The sequence below is a fragment of the Anguilla rostrata genome, chromosome 5 (genome assembly GCF_018555375.3).
Source record: "Anguilla rostrata isolate EN2019 chromosome 5, ASM1855537v3, whole genome shotgun sequence".
In the NCBI taxonomy this organism is placed as follows: domain Eukaryota; kingdom Metazoa; phylum Chordata; class Actinopteri; order Anguilliformes; family Anguillidae; genus Anguilla; species Anguilla rostrata.
Window position 1 is genome coordinate 61,472,105 of NC_057937.1, and position 20,135 is coordinate 61,492,239.

General features: G+C 48.2%; 1 long non-coding RNA gene and 1 other non-coding gene across 2 annotated transcripts in view; both read left to right on the top strand.

The window, feature by feature from the left end:
• Nucleotides 1-14,573, top strand: part of LOC135255855 (uncharacterized) — a 58,830-nt gene extending 44,257 nt beyond the window's left edge. Inside the window, exons 3-4 of the long non-coding RNA XR_010330296.1 lie at nt 5,384-5,428; nt 13,627-14,573. This is a non-coding gene — a long non-coding RNA (uncharacterized LOC135255855). The remainder of the gene's footprint in view (nt 1-5,383; nt 5,429-13,626) is intronic.
• trnaq-cug (transfer RNA glutamine (anticodon CUG)) lies at nt 5,470-5,541 on the top strand. The gene has a single exon. It is a non-coding gene; the product is annotated as a tRNA-Gln (tRNA).
• Nucleotides 14,574-20,135: the final 5,562 nt, after the last annotated feature.

Genomic DNA, 20,135 nt, shown 5'->3' on the forward strand with positions numbered 1-20,135 from the left:
ACGATTATAGCGACGATGACAGATCGCCCGTCACTCTGATATGAACTAAAGGTTGTTGAGAATGACCATCAAACGTGATAATCGCTAGGGGCAACGATGATCATACGTCTCCTAACTGCAAACTGGCCTAAGAATCGAAGGACTCCAGAATCAACAGGAACTTCTAGTAGTTAAGAAGCAAACATGACGGAACACAGGAGCTGAGTCTAGAATCTGTGGCATCACAAAGGCATTGTGATGTCATAGACAGAACGTCTCTAGAGAAAACACCACTGTGTGGATGGATCACATGGTGGAATCGTGACCTCAACTGCTCTGTGACCTGAGATGATCTGTGGCATCTACATTAAGGCCATATGATCTCCTGCAGCATATTGCTGTCAATTAATCACTTTTGGGAAGGGTGCTGACTGTTCTGTTCAGAGCAGTAAAGACAAGAGGAACAGCTGCAGAATGTAGTATACTCTTATATTTTGTTGTATGATTATTCATAAATGTGCTGTGCATCATAAGCACGTTTGTTCATCATAATTACATGGCATTCACTTACATACACAGACATCACATAACACACAGGCGACCATGGCCTTACAAACCTAACCAAACTACATGACCCAGAATCCCCCACTGCTCCCCCATCACTGCACCTTGGCCCAAAGCACTTTCCCCATGTCTTTACAGTGCATGCGCTCATCTGTTCACAGAGCCACTTGATGACCTGGGGAATAAAAGAGCCCTTTAGTCCGAGTCTAAATTGGGGGATCTGATAGTGCTGCCCTGATGTTATGAGCTGGTGGTATTTATACAGCGTATGGGCAGGGTCAGTGGGGATGCTACCGGCCAATCACAACATGTTCCTAATATAGGCTGTTTGGCATGTCTGGTCCTATGGCTGACAGCTTAGCTTTGAGGTGGACAGAGAGGCCATTGTGCCTGCCTGTGTGTGTGTGTGTGTGTGTGTGTGTGTGCGTCTGTGTCTGTGTCTGTGTTTCTGAATTGATGAGAGAAGCACCGTTTCTCTTCCAATTGTTTCGTCCTACTTGGGCAGAAAGTCTGGAGTGTGTTTAGACGAGACTGCTGGTCATGTGTTTGGTTAGGTGCCCTGTCATTCGCTTAGCTTGTGCATAGTCTGTCACATTCTCTGCCCCCACCCCCAAAATACACTCTCCTCCTTTTCTTTCCCATAGTGTTCTTCAACAACTTTCATTGTCATACAGTGCAGTTTTTTCCTCCAAGTTGCCGCATATCTCTCTGTTGTAAAGTATATATTATCAATCTGTGAATTAAGAAAGCCTTATTCAGTGAAAACGATCAGATAAGTGTGTAATGCAACTGGACTGGTTCATATTTACCACGCTGTGTAAAAGTATTTGCCCCCTTCCTGATTTTCTCTATAATTATTACTGCATATCTGTCACAGTGAATGGTTTCAGATCTTTAGACAAAATGAAGTATTAGACAAAGGGAAACCAGCAAACGCAAAATCCATTTCATCCAAAATCATCCAAATGATTTCTTTTATTTAATGAATAAAACGAATGAACACCCATATCACCCATGTGGAAAACGAATTGCCCTCATAGTTACTCAATCAGCCAATTAACCTAATTTAATTGATAATTAGATTCAACTGACTGAACTCAGCCAGGCTTGACTGCAGCCAGCCCTGTTGAATCTAAGCCTCTCATATTGAACATTACCGCAAAGAAGAGTGGGCTACAATTCCACCCCAGCTATGTGGGGAAACTGATATAAAATTATAGGAAGCGTCTGGTTGCAGTTATTGTCGCTAAAGGTGGTGCGACCAGTTATTAAGTTTAAGGGGGGCAGTTACTGTTCCACATGGGTGATTTCACGGCACTGTAAACTTTGCGTTCTGTCCGTTATAAACAGCGTAATATTCTGTTGCATTATGTTTTTTTAATGCCCACAAATGCTTATGAACCTGACGGAGTGACTAGATTTGTTTGTACTGTAAGGAAGGCAGCCTGTGATAAGACTGCACAGGGAATGCAGTCCGGCTGCTCTGGCGCATGGGCTTGTGTAAAGTGGTTGAAATCGCAGAGGTGCAATGTAGGGGTGTATTTAAGGGGGCGGAGGGCAATGGGATGGAGTTGGGGGGGGGGGGGGGGGATACTGGGTGGGAATTTTGGACGGAAGCGGATTCTGATCCTGAACTTCACGTGGCGATAATTAGCGTCTGTAATGAACTCCATGCCTTTCCATGAGAGGAGAAGGAAAGTCACACCTGCTTGCTGCTTCCGAGAGAGAGAGAGAGAGAGAAGGAGAGAGAGCGGGAGAGAGAGAGAGAGAGACACCAGCACAGCTCTCTCAGCGCTAATGGGAAGCAGCCCTGGCGCTCACGTCGGAAGCACAGGTTCGTGGTCTTTAATCAGAAAGGTGTGCGGTGCCATGGAAACCAGTCCGCCGCCGTGGAAACCAGGCCGTCGTTTCCCCTTCCCTCCCCAGTCCCGTTACCCTCTGCACCGCTCAAAAGATGGGGACCCCCCTTTAGGGAATTGGGCTCGGCCAAAAAAAATCAAACGGGCCTGGAGACATTAGCTGCTTTGTCTGGATTTATTGCATTTAGCAGACTGCTCATCTGGCTTGTGTAGCTCTTGTCTTGACGATCCGTTAATGCAGCTGGATGGTTTCCTGAAGCGGTTCGGGTCAAGTGCAGCAGGTCCAATAATGCGCCAAGGTCCCGACTGGGAATCCAACCCGCAGCCTCCAGTTCCAGGGTCCCTAACCGTTTGACTCACTGTACACAGTCACGCTGTGCAACAATGTCCATTGGTCTTGTCGTAACCTAGGCTATTTCTGAATCGTGTTTATACAGAACGCTTATTGAACACATAAACCGTATGTACAGGTAGCACAGGTACTGTCTGTGTCGCAAGGCAAAAACTCGGCCCTGGTCAATTGTTTAGATTCAAAGCTTTGTCATCGCTGAAGCACTGTGTGAATTGGTTTAGTTTATTAATAAATTAACGTTTTTGGAGTTTTTTTTATTTTTTTTTTGATCGAGCTGAACACACTTCAAACAACATAGTCGTCAACTGCCATTGCACTTGAACTAAATAATACCCTTGGAGCTCTTCCAAGAGAACATTCCTAAGCCAGCGAGCTCACAGACGGTCGGGCCTGTGGAAAGGCCCTCAGTGCAGCCGCATGACTGGGAGAAGGCAGGGAGGGCAGCTCTTGCTTGTTTTTGCAGCTCTCTTTGTGATGTCTGATGTACTCGCTGGTCCAGTCCATTTGCCCCAGGGAACACACGCCTCTGAGACGACCAGAACTTTTTCATGCTCGTGAGAAACTGCGGTCTCCTGCCGACTGACTCCCGTCAGTAAAATAAGTAAAATAACCGGGGCGGAGAAGTCGCTGCTGCCGCTCCCGCCCGCGCGCGGTATTTCCAGAGCTCGCCGCGGTCTGGGGGGGGGTTAAAGATGGGGGGCGGTTGTTGGGGGGGTATAAACATTTATGAGAAACATGGTGAATGCTCAGCATCACGTCAACTTATTCTTCCCAGCAGGTTGTCGCTCTCCTGCAACATGCGCATTTGTATACTTTACATTTTGCGGTAAATCTTGTACTTTAACCCAGATAAATTTTTTGCTGAGGCAAGACACCTCAGGGCATTCGAATCAGGGTTGAAACTGGCAATCTCAGACTAGGGATTCAAACCTATGACCTTGTGGTTACAGGATTGCACAATGGTGGCAGATATTGGTTCGTGGGGGGGGGCCTGCAACGCAGAAATCACAAAACGTGCAAAAACGCCTGAGTTGTTCTCAAAAATGTTTTCAAGCCCACAAATATTTGTACGGCTGCTTCTTCCAGGCACAGTGCGGATTGAAGGGGAATTTTTTTATTCACTTTGAATTAATTTCCGAAAGCAATTTTTCTTGTGTGACACCTTGGCGAAGTACAGCCACGGTTAAATTACTAAACAGCGGAGTCCATTCGAACTTCTGTCAGCTGAGATGTAAAAGATGCCATTCTTTGAATTGATGAGAGTTAAAGCGAGCTTATTCATATATAATGATAGGGCTACCTCTGTAAAGTATATTTACACAACGAGACCTGGAGTACATCACTTAATGCAAAGGAAGCCTATTGGTTTATATTTCTTTGTTTTGACATGACCAAAATGAAGCCTTCTAGTGGGGGACATTAATTATGAAATTGTGTATGGTTATAATAAGAGAAGAGAACCTTGAGATTTACTGAAAGGGAATACCAGGACCTCGAATATAAATTTAAAACTGCAAAAAAAAAAAAAAAAATCCCAGTCTATTTTTGTTGAGATACTCTGTCCAACTATATACAGTAGAGACTCTCACCATTCATTTGGTGTAATGTGCTTGTTTAAATATCCTTTTTTTTTTTCTTTTGAGCAGTGTACAAAAGACTTGGCTCTTGGACTTGGGATTGTGCTTTTTTGGACTTCAGGCTTTTTTAGTTGTAGTCTGTGGTGCTCTCAGTGTTGACGAAGGCCAGTTGCTTCCCCCTGCTAGGCTTGGCGAGGCCTACCTGGCCCCCTCCAGATCCGCAGCGTTCAAGTCGACACCGAAGACTCATTGCTGACAGCTGTTGGTTTTTGAAACGACCGTTCTGCACCCCCCCTGAGGAAGCCAATTTCACGTCTTCGGCTTTCGCCGTTTCATAAGTAATTGGACAGCGGCGCTGAGGGGCTTCCAGTGTGGGATTTAGTTAAAAGTTCCCAAGCATGTGGAAGTTTAACAGTCCGTATAATTGCTTTAGTCCTTTTTCCCACTGAATTCCGGCAGATCGTAGCTTATGGAAAGTGTTTTGGGCGGGCGGGCGAGTTCACAGCAAAAAAACAAAAAAAAAAAAGGGCCGTTATTTTAAAAGATTTAAAAAAAAAAAAAACTAATTAGGAAACGAGCATCTAATCTGAAATAGCCCAGCTTCAGAAAGGAATAAGTGAAACCAGGAGAGCAACCCCGGTGAACATTTTTTGTGGTGAGAAGTGAAACACCATCTAGGTGTTCAGGTGAAACTCCGGCTGCGTTGGGTTGAGAAGTGAACGTTTTCTAGCCAAAGAGGACGTAGGCTAGCCAATCTATAATCAGGTAACACCTGAGCTATGCCGATTCCGTTTATGTTAAAATTCCTCTCAACCAAGATTTCCAATTCGTCTCGATGTCTAGATTCTGGCTTGTCCTCCATGGGATTGTTCTGAAAAAGTGTTCTCTCTCAACTTCTGTGTCTCTCTGTTCAAAAAAAAAAAAAAAAAAACCGATAAAGAAAGTGTGAGAAGGTGCAGATGTCGAAAGGACGTCTAGGGCCGGAAGACGGTTTGGATGTCAGGTTTTTTCTTTTTTTAAACGCTGACGGTGTTTTCTCTCCCGTCTCCCAGGACCCCCAGGAAAGCGAGGAAGAAGAGGCAAGGACGGCGAGCCAGGTGGGTGGCGGAACCTCGCCCAGTGTTCTGGAACCCTGCGGGGTTCCATGGTGTAATGGTTAGCACTCTGGACTCTGAATCCAGCGATCCGAGTTCAAATCTCGGTGGAACCTGGGCTTTAGGAACTCACTGATGCCCAAATGAAATGTTTCAGACTTACAAACAGTTTTTTCCCTCAGGCCATCAGGCTTCTCAACCAGGAACATTAATCTCTGGGATCACATTGATCACATGACCTCCTGTGTATGCTATGTACGTTCAATGTACAATCTTATGCACATATTCATCAGCACTCCTGCACTTTATATGGTTAATATTTAAATATTTAATACTCCTATTCTCACTGTCCATATCCCCCATCTGTACAGGCTGGTACTTATTTACTGCTAATATTTAATACTATGTTTAATATTATGTATATTTTAGATATTTTTTGATATTTTAGATATTTTTCGATATTTTTGCTCTTGCTCCTACGTAGTTGCTGCCTGCCATGTCATAAGAATTTCCTTGCTCAGAATGACCTGTGTTATACTGTGCACTTGACAAATAAAAAACACTTTGACTTTGAGAGAAACGTTCCACATTCCGTCCTGTGCTCACACGTGTGGGGGAAAGCGTTGCTGACTCATTAATGAGACTGTTGTGAAGTTTTTGGTTTTAGTGACGGACAATCACAACACTCATTTGTGGAAGCTTTTGACCATGTAATCTTTCACATATCCTTTTTTTTTTGCTAATTATCAGACGTTACAGGGATTGTCTTTTCCAACAGGCTTGTCGATAACTATAGAGACCGGAGACTAGAGTTCTCAAATTTTAAAGATTTTCTTTCAGATGAACGTGATGCACTCATATTCATATTCACATGTCATATTATAAATTTATGGCCATTGAAAAGACTGCAGATGCCTCCTCTCAGTTTAACAGCACACTTGCCATTTAATAGAACATTGTGCCTAATTATGTTCATGGGTTTAGTCTTAAAAAATCTGGGAAAAAAACTTTTTCCCCCCAACTACCTTTGTCATGTATCCTGTCTTGATTAAACCAACACGTTTTGCTAATTATATATTATGCTGAATGTGGATTTAGGGTTTCAGGCAAAAGCAATGGAACATTGATACCTTGGCTCCCATGATTCGCATGCACTGTCTCGTTCAGTAAGGACTGGAGAAGTGCTTTGGCCAGTAGCTCGGCGCTCCGTTTCTGAAAGATGATGGATTAGTACTGTCATAATCAGACCCTTATTTTTTTAACCCCAGAAATGTTTATCCAGCCAGTCATCTGAGAGATGACTCATTTCTTGTGTGAAAAGCTCCCCAGCAGGAGCCAAGAAGTGTAGTTTATATTACAATGAAACCATTTATCTGAATTTTCCCACTCTTCTCAATGGCATGCTGCGAGGGAGAGAGGGGTACTTAGGGAAAAGTGCAGCTATCTTCTCTGTTTTTTTTCCTCTGGCATGACAGTCAACTAAGACCTGGGCTGCCTGCGTCACAGTCAGACTGCAGCGGCTGTGTTTGTGATTTTACCCTTTGCCCGGACTGTGGCATTGCCTGAGGGTCTCGGGTAGGCAGTTGGAATGCCAGGATGGGCAGTCAGAATGTAATGATTCATGATTATTTATAGTGAAGCGTTTCTGTCTGGTTCTCTCCCTCAAACATGCGACAGCCCCGGAATCAAAACTATGACCTCCTCAATGATCGGTACGATGGTAGCACAGTCACCTTTCACACGGAAAACATAAAAGAGGTCCACGGAATTTGAGTTGGTTGGTGACGGTCAGTAGAACAACACAGTCAGTGATTGGTGGATAGTTTCTGGCTGTGCTTTACAGATCCCTGTGGGAATTACCGACGTCAGCACTGAATTAACCTGATTCCGTTACTCCGAACGAACCAATCAAAAGCCAAGTGAAGATACGTTGGTGTAGGAAATGACATCACCCACCATCACTCCTCATCCAAACTCATTTTAATAGATCCACATTTATTTATGTTCCTATGTCGTGCCCGTTATGGGTCCTGGGTGGTGGAAAAGCACCCCCAGCGTCCCCCTCCCTCCAAAGTATGATTATTTAATCAAACTGAAGGCTGCGCTAGCTGTGCTAGCATGGAGGAAGGCTAGGCTACATTAGGCTCTGGGCTGTAGGCCACAGAGTGTGTGTGTCAGCCATTTTTTCACTGACAGGATCCCTGGGCTTTGAAAGTTTGGGAACCCCTCTATATGAATGAGGACACTGTAGCTCCCCTCCCCTCCCCTCTCATTAACACGTGTGTACACTAGGAGGTGGGGGGGGGGGGGGGGGGCGAGGGTTATTTTTGAGCTCCATCACGGTTGCGGACCACAGAGCCCCCCCAGCGCGTGTTTTCAGACGTGAGAGAGAGAACGCCACGAGCTCTTCCCAGGTGTGGCGTCTGCCCAAGATGGCGAGAACACTCTTTCATCCCCTCACGGAAGGCCCTGAGAATCCCGCTAACCACGGCGGGAAAATTAGGAAGGGAAAATCTTTGGGGGTGGGGGGTGTTGTTGGGATTGGGGGGGTGGGGGGGGGGGGGGGATGGGGTTGGGGAGAAACCCTCAGGTGTTTACCCTGGAAAAAAAAAAATTTCGTTGAACGAAATTGCTGTCTGGTACACTGGTGTTTTTCAACAAAACGGCAGAAGGTTTGTTTGTAAATCTGGGATTTTAATGATTCAAGGTGAGCGCTTTGGGAAGCTTGTGCTCCCGGCTTGACGGGCTTGGATTCCACTCTGGAGACTGTGCTGGTTTAGAAGTGACCCGATGGGTGGCCAGCAAAAAAAAAAAGAAAGTTCAAAAACTTTTCCACAGTGTGCTGGCTGGGGCGGTGGCGCTCGATGGAGTGTGTGTGTATGTGTGCGTGTGTGTGTGTGTGTGTGTGTGTGTGTGTGAGTGAGACTCTTCAGCCAGCCCCTAATTTACAGTAAATTAAGCTCTTAAGTGCTGGGATGCCAAAAGGGGCCGAAACTGCCCCCCCCCCCCAGGACTTCAAATGTTTGACAGCAGAGATTGCATCCAAATGTGAATCACATTGTGGATTATAGGTGTGCAACAGGGCATTAGGAGAGGTGGATTAGTGTTGGAGGGTGCAGGTGATGGTTGTTGCAGTTTGTAAGGGGTGAATGTAAATGTCTAAAATGCTAGGTGTAGTAATCGCTGTAGTAATATCTTTCTAAATCAAAAGCTTGTGTGTGTGTGTCTGATGCTTGGTGTTAATATTTTCATAAATCAAACCCGTGTGAGTCTGAAATGGTGGGTGTAGTAGTAATATATTAATACATCAAACACTTGTGTGTGTGTGAAATTCTAGGCATGGTCATAGTAATAATCTGTCCATAAATAAAACGTGTGTGTGTGTGTGAGAGAGAGAGAGAGTCTGAAATGCTAGGTGTAGTAGTAGTAATAATCTGTCCATAAATCAAATGTGTGTGTGAGAGTGAGAGAGAGAGTCTGAAATGCTGGTGTATAGTAACGTCATATCAAGTCTTTTGATACAGTCTGATGCGGTAGATTGATTCCGCATCAGAAAGAGATCTTTACTGTGGAACAGCAGCGGGGGCTGAGAGAGGAGGGGTAGGAGCGGAGCGGAGCGGGGGCTGGGAGAGGAGGGCTGGGAGAGGAGGGGTGAGGGCTGGGAGAGGAGGGCTGGGGAGGAGGGGGAGGGGCTGGGAGAGGAGGGGGTGAGGGGGAGGCGGAGGGCTGGGAGAGAGGAGCGGAGCGGGGGCTGGGAGAGGAGGGGTAGGAGAGGAGGGGCGGGGCTGAGGGTAGAGAGGTGAGGGGTAGGAGCGGAGCGGGGGCTGGAAGGAGGTAGGAGGGGCGGAAGGGGGGCTGGAGGGAGCGGGTAAGGAGGGGTGGAGCGGAGCGGGGCTGGAGAGGGGAGCGGGGGCTGGGAGAGGAGGGAGGAGGAGCGGAGCGAGGAGGGCTGAGAGAGGAGGGAGGAGGGAGCGGGGGCTGAGAGAGGAGGGGTAGGAGGGAGCGGGGCTGGGAGAGGAGGGTAGGAGAGGAGCGGGAAAGGTAGGGAGCGGGGCTGGGAGAGGAGGGGAGCGGGGGCTGGGAGAGGAGGGGTAGGAGCGGAGCGGGGCTGGAGAGGAGGGAGCGGGGGCTGGGAGAGGAGGAGCGGAGGGGGCTGGGAGAGGAGCGGAGTGAGGGCTGGGAGAGGAGCGGAGCGAGCGGAGCGGAGGCTGGGAGAGGAGGGGTGTGAGCGGAGCTGGCTGCAGAAAGGAGGGTCTTCAGAAGCGGGCGGGGCTGGAGAGGAGGCGTGTCCCCGGGGGCTGGGAGAGGAGGGTAGGAGCGGAGCGGGGGCTGGAAGGGGGGTAGGAGGAGCGGGGCTGGGAGAGGAGCGGAGCGGGGCTGGGAGAGGAGGGGTAGGAGCGGAGCGAGGGCTGGGAGAGGAGGGGAGCGGGGGCTGGGAGAGGAGGGGTGAGGGGCTGAGAGAGGAGGGGTAGGAGCGGAGCGGGGGCTGGGAGAGGAGGGGTAGGAGCGGAGCGGGGCTGGGAGAGGAGGGTACGGGCTGGGAGAGGAGGGTAGGAGCGGAGCGGGGCTGAGAGAGAGGGTATGAGCGGAGCGGAGCGGGGCTGGGAGAGGAGGGTGCGAGCGGAGCGGGGGCTGGGAGAGGAGGGTAGGAGCGGAGCGGGGCTGGAGAGGAGGGTGCGAGCGGAGCGGGGGCTGGAGAGGAGGGAGCGGGGCTGGGAGGAGGGGGGTAGGAGCGAGCGGGGCTGGGAGGAGCGGAGCGGGGGCTGGGAGAGGGCTGAGAGAGGAGGTAGGAGCGAAGCGGGGGCTGGGAGAGGAGGGGTAGGAGCGGAGCGGGGGCTGGGAGAGGAGCGGAGTGAGGGCTGGGAGAGGAGCGGAGCGAGCGGAGCGGAGGCTGGGAGAGGAGGGGTGTGAGCGGAGCTTCCTGCAGTAATAACTCTCCGTCTCCCCGCTGTTCAGTCTCTCAGAAGCGCGGCGCGGGTGGACGATGTGTTTTTACGGCTGTCTGCTCCCCTATCGCGTCCATCGGCCCGCTCTGCGGCCGGGTTGATTTAGCGAGCGTCCGCCATCGCCGCTGCCGCCGCCGCTTCTGTGTAATCTCCTCGTCCTTTTATGTTCACCTCACCTCCTCTCTCTCTCTTCTCCCCCCCCCCTCCCCCCTGTGAGGCAGATGAACTGTTCCCGCGTAAAACTGGAGCTTTTTAACGGCGAATGTAAACACTAAGCACACTGAGTTTTTTTTTCTTTCCCCAGAAGGTTTTTATTTTTATTTTTTTTATGGACTCCTGCAAGGTGTTTTTTTTCTGGGCGAACGCTTCAGTCCCCAGTCCTGGCTCCAGAGAGCCGCAGGGTCTGCTCGGGGTCCCCAGCACAGTTCTCATTCCACCTGGTTGTGGGATTTACGGTGAAAATGGAAACGGACACCGAAGCAAGGAGTTGGCACAAATAAATGATGTCGAAACAAAATGAGATTCAGTGGCAGGAGCTTTGAACATTAAGCAGCTTGGCTGCAGCCCCATGGGGTGGGGACGAAATTGGGCGTAGCATCACCCAGGGAAGTGGGGCAGGCCTGTCACTGGTGGGGTGGAAGGTGATGACGATTCTAGGGGCCCACAGCTTAAAAAAAAAAAAAAAAAAAAAGTCAGTTTCTTTCATTAAAAAAAGGGAGGGCCCATAGCAATATTCTTTCAGGGTGCTCAGAATTCGTCGCTACACCCCTGAGCTGGAGGGGTTCAGTTGCTTTGAGATGACCGCGTCTCTGTCTGATTGCTCACCACCCCCCCACACCCCCCCCCAGGTCATTTTAGCGCACGCATGAAGTGCCCTGTCCTCCTGTGACTCATGTCTGTGTCGGCTCTGCTTGAGTACCACGCTGTGAAAGGAAGCCGCTGTTTTTTTTTCCGCCGGAGGGCACAAGATGTTCTGCCCCCGTCCCGTCCCCGTCCCCCCCTCCTCGGCAGCGGAGTACGGCTGGGGGCGAACGCGAGGGGGCATTCCTAATTAGGAGAAAGAGAGTTCTGTTCTGAACCAACGGAACAAAAAGTACTTAATAAACCGAAGTATCAAGGTAACATATAGACCAACAGAAAAATCCACAGCATTGAAAAAGTTAAGAATATTGAAAAAACACAATAAAATAAAAATAATAACATAAAATGAAAACATAATGTAAGTGAAGGCCAGTATTTTTTTTTAAAAGTTGCTTATAGCTGCCACCTGTCTCTACCTTTCTGTTGTTAACAGGGAGTGCATTATTTGTGCACAAACATCTGAAGGGCAGGACTTAATTCAATAAACCTTATATTGCGAACTACGCAGCGCGCATTCAGTAGCCTACAGCCTGGCAAAGGTGTTTTTGAGCACAATGACGTGCGGTATTGAAGGAAAGAAAGTTTACAATTGAATTTTTTATAAAAACTGCGAATAAGTTTGCCGTCTGAAAAGAAACCACTGACAACAACACAGACAAACGGCACGAACAGAGGCAGTAAATATTTCAGAACTACTGCAGGTTTGTGAGGTAAAAGGAGACGTGCTCCTGAATTTAATTTCAAAGTTTGGTATAAAACGGGAAAGGGAAGTGCAATATGTTACCGCGGCAGACTTCAGACGTGAGTAATAACTTGAAAGTCCACTGTCGAATGACACCCCTGTGACCCCTGGAGAACCAATGCGAGTGTGATTTTGCCCCTTGGCCTTTGGACTTTGGATCAGCGAGCCAATCGTTTCTCTCGTTGTTTTGCGATACTATAGTTCAGAGCTCGTGGCAGACCTGGCTCTGTTGCATTTCTCTTTTTAAACAACTTTGATGCTTGAGAGTGAAGGGGCTATTGCAAACCTTGGCATGGTGGACATATTACAGAGAGAAATTATTTTCATGAAATATATAAGTGTGTGTTGTTAAGGAATACAAACGATGTAGTTTATTCCATTGCAACATCCACATGAGTGAGAGTACAATGTAAGTGCATTTTTTCCAGAAAAAAGACGTTAAAAAATAAAATTGTGTCGTTATGTCCAGTTTTTTTCCTTCCCTTCATACAGCAACAAGTTTGTTTGAACCGTGTCTGAAAGCTTAATGGATGTGCGATTGGGCAGATGTAAGGGGAAACCATAAAGGCCAGTCCCCCACCCCCCCCAAAAAAGAAAAAGAAAGCACCGTGGTTTTGGGGGGGGCTAATAAGCGCTAATGATCGGCCATGGTTTCTCTCTCTCTCTCTCTCTCGCCTCTCTCTCCCCCCCCCCCCCCCCCACGCGGGGGGCCCCTCTGAGTGGCAGTAATGGGAAAAACATGGCGGTGTCGGCTCCCGCTATATTTATTATATCAGCTGCAACGCCCCCCCCCCCCCCCCCAGTAGCCAGAAAATGCTGGATGCTTCCGGAAATACACGTGCCACAGGGCGCTATATTAATACAGTGGGTTAGGGCCTGGCTGGGCGAAACTGGGCTCTGCAGTTGCAAAGGTTGCGGGTTTGACTCCCTGCCGGGGGCACAGCCTCCATACCCCAGAGGACTGTGCCTAACCCGAACTGCTTCAGTACATGTCCAGCTTTAGACACTGATTGAATTTTAGAGGAATGTAAGTTCTGCCAAATGCCTAAAATGCAATGAAATGCGATCGGGTAGGTAACCAGGACCTAAAAAAATAGAGGTCAAGAGACTCAGCTGGGGTGGGGTGGGGTGGGGGATGAGGTAGGGCTAGGGTAGGGGTGGACAAGCAACTGCTGTACATATGCCTCTAGATTAGGCTTAAAGTTGGGCAAATATTGAAGGCTATTCATTCGTCCTCCTACACGAATTGCAGCTGATGTTCTCTGTAAAGAGGAGAATTAAATATAGACTTCGGAAACGCATGTTTAAAAAAAAAAAAACCAAAAAAAAAACCAGGACATGAACTCTGTGTCCTCAGTGGCAGTTACAGCCCTGAATGTGATTGACAGGCCGCCCTGTGAGGTGCTTCTGGGTATAATATAGTGTGATTATCATGATGATCATTTTCCAAAGTTAAATGATACAGGTAAAAAAAGAAATGGCAGGATTCAATGAGCATTATAATGGAAAACCTCAGACACCCTGGAAATGTATTTAGTGCATTATTTCAAATCTGGATGTGAAGTGTGCTAAGAGATTGCATTGAGTTATACAGCCTTCTTTTTGATTATGATGTCCTAAATTGATTTTATCCTTCTTCTTCTCTTTTCTAGGACCTTCCGTAAGTACCGCTGCTGTTGGGCCTTAGTGTGTGGCGTGTGTGCGTGACGTGTGGCTGAAGGTAAAGGACCCGCCATTATCGCTGTGATCCAGATCAGCGCACAGCCTGGATCAACACATTTGCTTGGACTGGTACAGTTCTGTGTGCTGCTTTTGTGCTATATGGAGGACTTGGGGGGGGGGGGGGCAAAATGCAGTAATATTTGTGCATAGAAAGGATGAACCTTGATCTTAAATTCGTCACTAATCGTCTCTTTCTCAAAGTTATTCGCGTGTCCATTTATTTAAATCTTGACTGAAGAGTCATAAAGGGTTTTAAATGAGGATAGATAGGTATTGCATGTCTGTAAGGTCATTTAATTCCAAGTCAGTTCAGTGCAATTTTGCAAAGTGAGCTGCAATTACATGAATCATAGTTGCAAGTAACTAGCCTACTTATCCAATCGGGGATTACCACCCATAAGGAAACAGGATGCATTGCAATACATTGTAAATATGTAGACTTACATGTGGACTTAAACATAGTGTTAAATTAACATTATATTTTTATGTCTTGTAAGAAGCAGGGTTGTTTTACTCTCAGATGCTTATTGCGACACACTGGCAGTTTTATTCATAATGAAATGCCTCAGACACCCAGTGCAGCTAAAAAACAAACAAACAAACAAAAATGAATCTGTCATGTTTTGATAAACAAGCACCTATTATCGTTTTTCTCCTGTACGAACAATTACATTTCTGAGCGGAAAGAAATTGCATTTTAATTGGGCGGAATCAACGCGCAGTGAATCATTTCGGTGCCCAGAGAACCTTCTTTTTTCACTCGACAGCCGAAATTAAGCCTCGTTTTCATTTTCTTGGTCTCATTTTCATGCCAGTAAAAAGTGGCTATGTTCCTGTTTGATTTAAATAAAATTCTCATTTGAGTTTTGAGACCAAACACCCTCTTGCACATTAGAGTGTGCTAACTGAGTCATCTGTGCCTGATGTTGACTCAGCCCGTTAACATCCCAGTCCCCAGGTCCTCTGATCAAATCCGATTCCACTTATTGCCAATTCAGGAGCGGCTCTTGTGAACTAAACGCTTGAATGTGAAGCAAAACTTTTCAACAAGACTTCATTTTTGAAGCAAGAGAGAGAATAACTAAGTGAGAGAGAACCTCCACATTCCAGAAGAGCTCACCGAAAGTCAATGATGGTGGACCTTCGAGGACCTTCGTACACACACACACACACACACACACACAACAAGTGAAATCAGACTGGTCCTGTTGGCTTGACTCTCCTCCCTCCAGTGGTCATTTTGTGACACTACCACACACCTGTCAAAGGCACAGATTTGGCCAGTCAACTTCCGCTAAAAAAGCTCCTGTGAGTTTGTATCTAAACCCCCCTCAGGCCGCTCTGGCAAGGGGGGGGGGCTGTGAGTCTGAACCACGAGGGCCTCAGAATAGCCCAGTTAAAATGCCCCCCACCCTCCCCATTTTTAAGACTGTGTTTTACAAGGCTTGCCACCGCTGCTGTGTTATTGGTGCGTTAGTTATGGCCTGCCGTCACCATGGCGCACACGCCTAACAAGCGCTCGCTATCGATCGCGGGCGGCCGGGCCCGTGAAATGGGCGAGCGCAGAAGGGCTCGTGTCGCCTGTCGCTGAAGCGTTCCAGCTACAGGGCCTGGAGCTCACTCCCACCCAGCTCTCTGCCCCACAGACATGATGATGATGATTCCTCCTCCTTCCTCCTCGTCTTTATCCTCTTCTTCCGTATCTTCCTCTTCCTCTTCTTCCTCTATCTCCCTGCAGAAGGTTGCCCGGACCTTTAAAGGGACCCTCCTGCCTCTCTCCTTCCTGTCTTCCTCTCTTTAGTTCATAGCTTTGCCCCCATCCCTCCCTCAGCTCTGCTGCATCTTGCTCTCGTTGGTCCTCTTATCTGGACAGTAAGCCCACCCCATAAGGACACACACACACACACACACACACTTGCATGCATGTACACACACACACACACACGCACACTCACACACTCACACGTACACACTTAAACACTCACACTCACTCTCCTGGTCATTAAAAAGACTTTGAGAGATGTGTGCACTGTATGAATCTCCCAGTATTTACCTGCCCCCCCCCACCCCCCTCCCCCTGTGGAAAGGGCAGTAAATATATGCTATCCTCCCTCTCTGCTTTATCACCCCTTGCTCTGCTCCTCCCTCCCTCCCTCCCTCCCTCCTCCTGCCCGCCGTTCCTCTCCGCGGGTCGATATTCACCGCCACGCTCTGTCTTCGGAGCCCGGCCCGGCCGGGCGTGTAAAAGCCGCCATAAAGCTCGCGATCGTTAGCGCCGCTCCGCGCGGCCCCCCCCCCCCCCGTCCCCCCCGAAAGCTGGCCGGGTCTGTGAATCCCCCCGCTTTAGTCCATCCGCTCCGGAATGTCCAGATGGTTCCGGAATGTTCCGCGGGCTCCGTTTGACCGGCGGGAACCTGGAGGCCAGAGGCAGCAGAGAGGAGAGAGCGCCGATGCAGCTCCTCCTGAGCCCAGAGGAGAAGAACGTGCAGTCAGAGATAAGGGATGGGGAGGGGGGAGGGGAGTGGGAGTGGGGAGGGGCGGCTGGTTCCGCTTCCCAAAAGTACAGACTGATGGAGCTTCAGCGTTTCAGACAGTTATGGCGTTCAGCGCCACACAGGGCCCAAACCGCTCAGGCAATCTCGCCTTTGTGTCAACAGCCAATCGCAGCGAACGATGGAATCCGGCCAATCACCATGGAGCATCCGGGCCCTTCTCGTTCTGCTAAATCGCTCCTTTTTTTTCAGGCACGTTATCTGGATGCCTCTGTCAGCAGCGGACCCCTCCCAGCCCCCAAGTCCGTGAGAATGAGCCTTTTCACTCTTCCACATTCAGTCAACGGGCTGAATTATTTATTTTAATTTTTTTTTTTTTTAACGTTTAAATGGACTTAATTTGCTCTCAGTTGTAGAATTACTACAACGTTTCGGCCTTTCGTCTCCCGGTAAATAATTAACGGGCTCCATCAAACGGTTTCTTAAGAGCTCGTCTGGAGGAGAGAAGCTCCCGGTCCGTGTGCGATGGGTCCTGGGAGCCTGATTTAAGAGCCGGGCTTTAACGAATTAGAGGGCGACATAGCTCAGGAGGTAAGACCGATTGTCTGGCAGTCGGAGGGTTGCCGGTTCAAACCCCGCCCTGGGCGTGTCGAAGTGTCCTTGAGCAAGACACCTAACCCCTAACTGCTCTGGCGAATGAGAGGCATCAATTGTAAAGCGCTTTGGATAAAAGCGCTATATAAACGCAGTCCATTTACCATTTAAAGGCCAGTGTCGCCGCATTAGGCGGCAGGGTTGTTATGAACGACCGATTCAAGCCCATTTAGAAAAGTGAAATTGGGAGGGAAATGGGGTACAGGACTGGGATCTCAGGCTGTTCTGATCCAGGGCCCCCACCCTGGCTTAAAGGCGTCCCCCATCATTTTTTAAAAAGGGTTGCAAGGCGGGGTTGCGGATGGGGAATAAAAATATTTTTTTCTAATAGCTCAGAAACCTACTTCTGATGACATCACCAGACACCAGGCTTGAAGGATACAGTGTCTGAAAATATGTCTTTGAAACTTAGAAGCCAAAATTGTGAGCCCCTTATTTTAGCCTCTGCCATCTGAGCTTTGTTACCCTGCTGTAGAGTGTTTGGTAAAATGCTAGGCTATCAGTTTTTTTCCCCCCCTCTTCTTGGGATCAACTTTGGTATTTCAGTGTTCTTACTATAGCTTGATAACATCATTGGCTTGTCATTACGCATTTGCAAGGAATGGATAATATTTCAAACGCACCGCACCACAAAATAATATTTTGCTAGTGTAAAGTGCAACATTTGAAGGTCTTTGAAGATAATTGATCGTAGATCACTGTGTCAGAGTTGATTAACTCCAGTGCACTGCCCCCAGGTGGACGGTAAAGGGCACTGCAGAAAGAGCGCACTGCTTCCTCACGGAGCGCCTGTTCACACACTGAATCTCATTAAAAAGTCAAGTTTTGGTTCTTTCCTAAAAATAGGTAATGCAGCCTAAAACTGCACTTGTGTGTGCGTGCGTGTATGTATACAGCATGTATACAGCTGCAAAAGTATTGGGACAGTGACACAGTATTCGTTGCTTTGGCTCGACACATTTTGATTTGAAATAAAGGTTAAAGTTCAGACTGCAAAAGGAAAACATCGGGAGCCCTTTAATGGTGCAAAAAAAAAATGACGCATTTTAATGCTGCTGCATCTTCATCAGAGTCGTATAAAAGAAGTGCAGATTGTCAGCATTAATTTGAAGGTATTTACATCCATACCAGGTGATGTGTGTGTGCGCATGCTGTGAAGATGCACTAATATTTAAATCAACGTGATGGCTCGTCCTATTGATTGGGTCCACTCTATCAGCAGATCCACATGCTATATCGATCAGTGCATCTGTACGATATCAATAACAATACAGCAAATGAGCTGGAGCCCGGCCGTGTTTCCTCCACGGGCTATTCCGGTTTACAGCCCGGGTTTAATGAAGAAGCAAGTGGCATTAAGGGCTTCTGGGAGGCGTGTCTTGCCAAAACGATCACCGTGGTCCACAGCCAAATCCTACTCAGTTGTGTGTAGGCAGCTGTGGCCAGGATCTCCCATGTGCTTGGATGATTGGCTAAGGAGGGAGGGTTCTGGTTGGCTGGGCGGCTCCCACATCAGTGTGTAAGTGCTGCAGCAGCAGCGCCCCCCTGTGGTCTGGCAGACTCTGTTGTGCAGGCCTTGGAATGGAATGATGTTGCTTGGCAACTCAGCTGACTCACTGCAGCGGTGGCTGGCGTTCCGGAGGTCAAGGCCTGATTGTCCAAATTTACAAAACCAGGATGACCTGGTGGACGGGCCATCGGGTCATAAGTGGGCCCAACATCCAGCAACCTGGACTGGGGTAAAGAAGGTGGGGTAACACTCTGCTCGAATTATGGTAATATCAGAACCAGGCATGACCGTGCACCTCTTTCTAGAGATGTCATAAAACTGCCACAGTGTGCAATAAATATTTTATCAAATGTATGCTGAATCTTGTATTTAAAATTTCAGCGCACGCAATAAGTGTTATTACATTTGTCTTGGCTAGTAATAAGCTGTCGTAGCTGGTAATAACAAGTGTTATATCGCAGCTCGTGGCGCTGTTGTCTTTGTGGTGCGTAGATCAAGGTGAAATCGATCTTCCTGCCTGAGGAAGGGTTTTGTGTAGAGAATCCGAGACCGTAGGCTAAGCGGCGTCCTCCGCACGTCCGCACTGCGAGAGAGAGAGAGAGAGCTGCTGCCTTCCGAAGGCGTCCCGCGCACGTCCGCGCATAAAAAGTGACGGTGCGTGTATATTTATATTTTTTTTAAGCGGAGTCCGGCTCGGCGGTTCTGAAACGAACGGAGGGCCGAGGGCGTGCGTGCGCCCCGCCCCACGCGCGCTCGTCTCCTCATCGATCACCCGGCGGATAAACACACCAGCGGCGGCGCCGCCTTATTCAATTTGCAGTTAATTTTCCAAACGGTGCCACACAAAAAAAAAAAAAAAAAAAAAAAGCCATTTATGTGCAATGAAGTTTGGAGCCGTAAAACAACTGGACGGGTCTTTTTGTGTTCACGCTCGCCACGGGCACCGCGGGCGAGGCTAACTGATGGTTATGGCGGGTGGCGCGGCCCGTGGAAACGTGCGTCCCCCCACTTTCGGGCGCCGACCCAGAGGCGCACAACTCAGGGGACGCCGCTCGACAAAACTGATTGGGAGCTTACATCACATAACAGAACAGTACATTGCGGTGTAGTACAGTACATTACATTGCACTACAGGCATTTGGCAGATGCTCTTATCCAGAGGGATTTACGCAACTTTTTGTACATAGCGTTTACATTTACATCTACATTTATACAACTGGATATATACTGGAGCAATGCGGGTTAAGTACCTCTAGCTCAAGGACACCACGGCAGTGTCCTACTTGGGAATCGAAACTGTGACCTTTTAGGTTACAAGACAGGTTCGTACACCGCCACCCTCCACATGTCCAGCAAGACAACTTGTACATGCTTCTCTTTCATAAAGAGGCTTCCAGCCTCACCGCCACACCCCAAACGCCCCGCCCCCCCTCCCCCCCCGCTGCTCTACACAGCAAAGTGTTTAACTCTGATAGAGTATATTTTACTCTGATAGAGTAAATTTGATGTCTTCTGCAGACTCTGTTAACAGTTGAATTGATACTATTAAGGTGTGATTCTGTCAGAGATATTGCTGCATTTTGTCATTCTCAACATGTCCTCCACCAGCCAGTCCAGTGGTAGAGAAGTATAGCACTGCACTGTGATTGGTCGGGAAGTAGCTGGCTCGATGTTCTGCCTCAATCTTTAAAAAAAAAAAAATGGTAACTGCTTTCCTGCTGAATATTTACTGTTCCGTACGAGCTTGTTGTTAATAATTAAGGTATAAATACTCCCCTCTGTG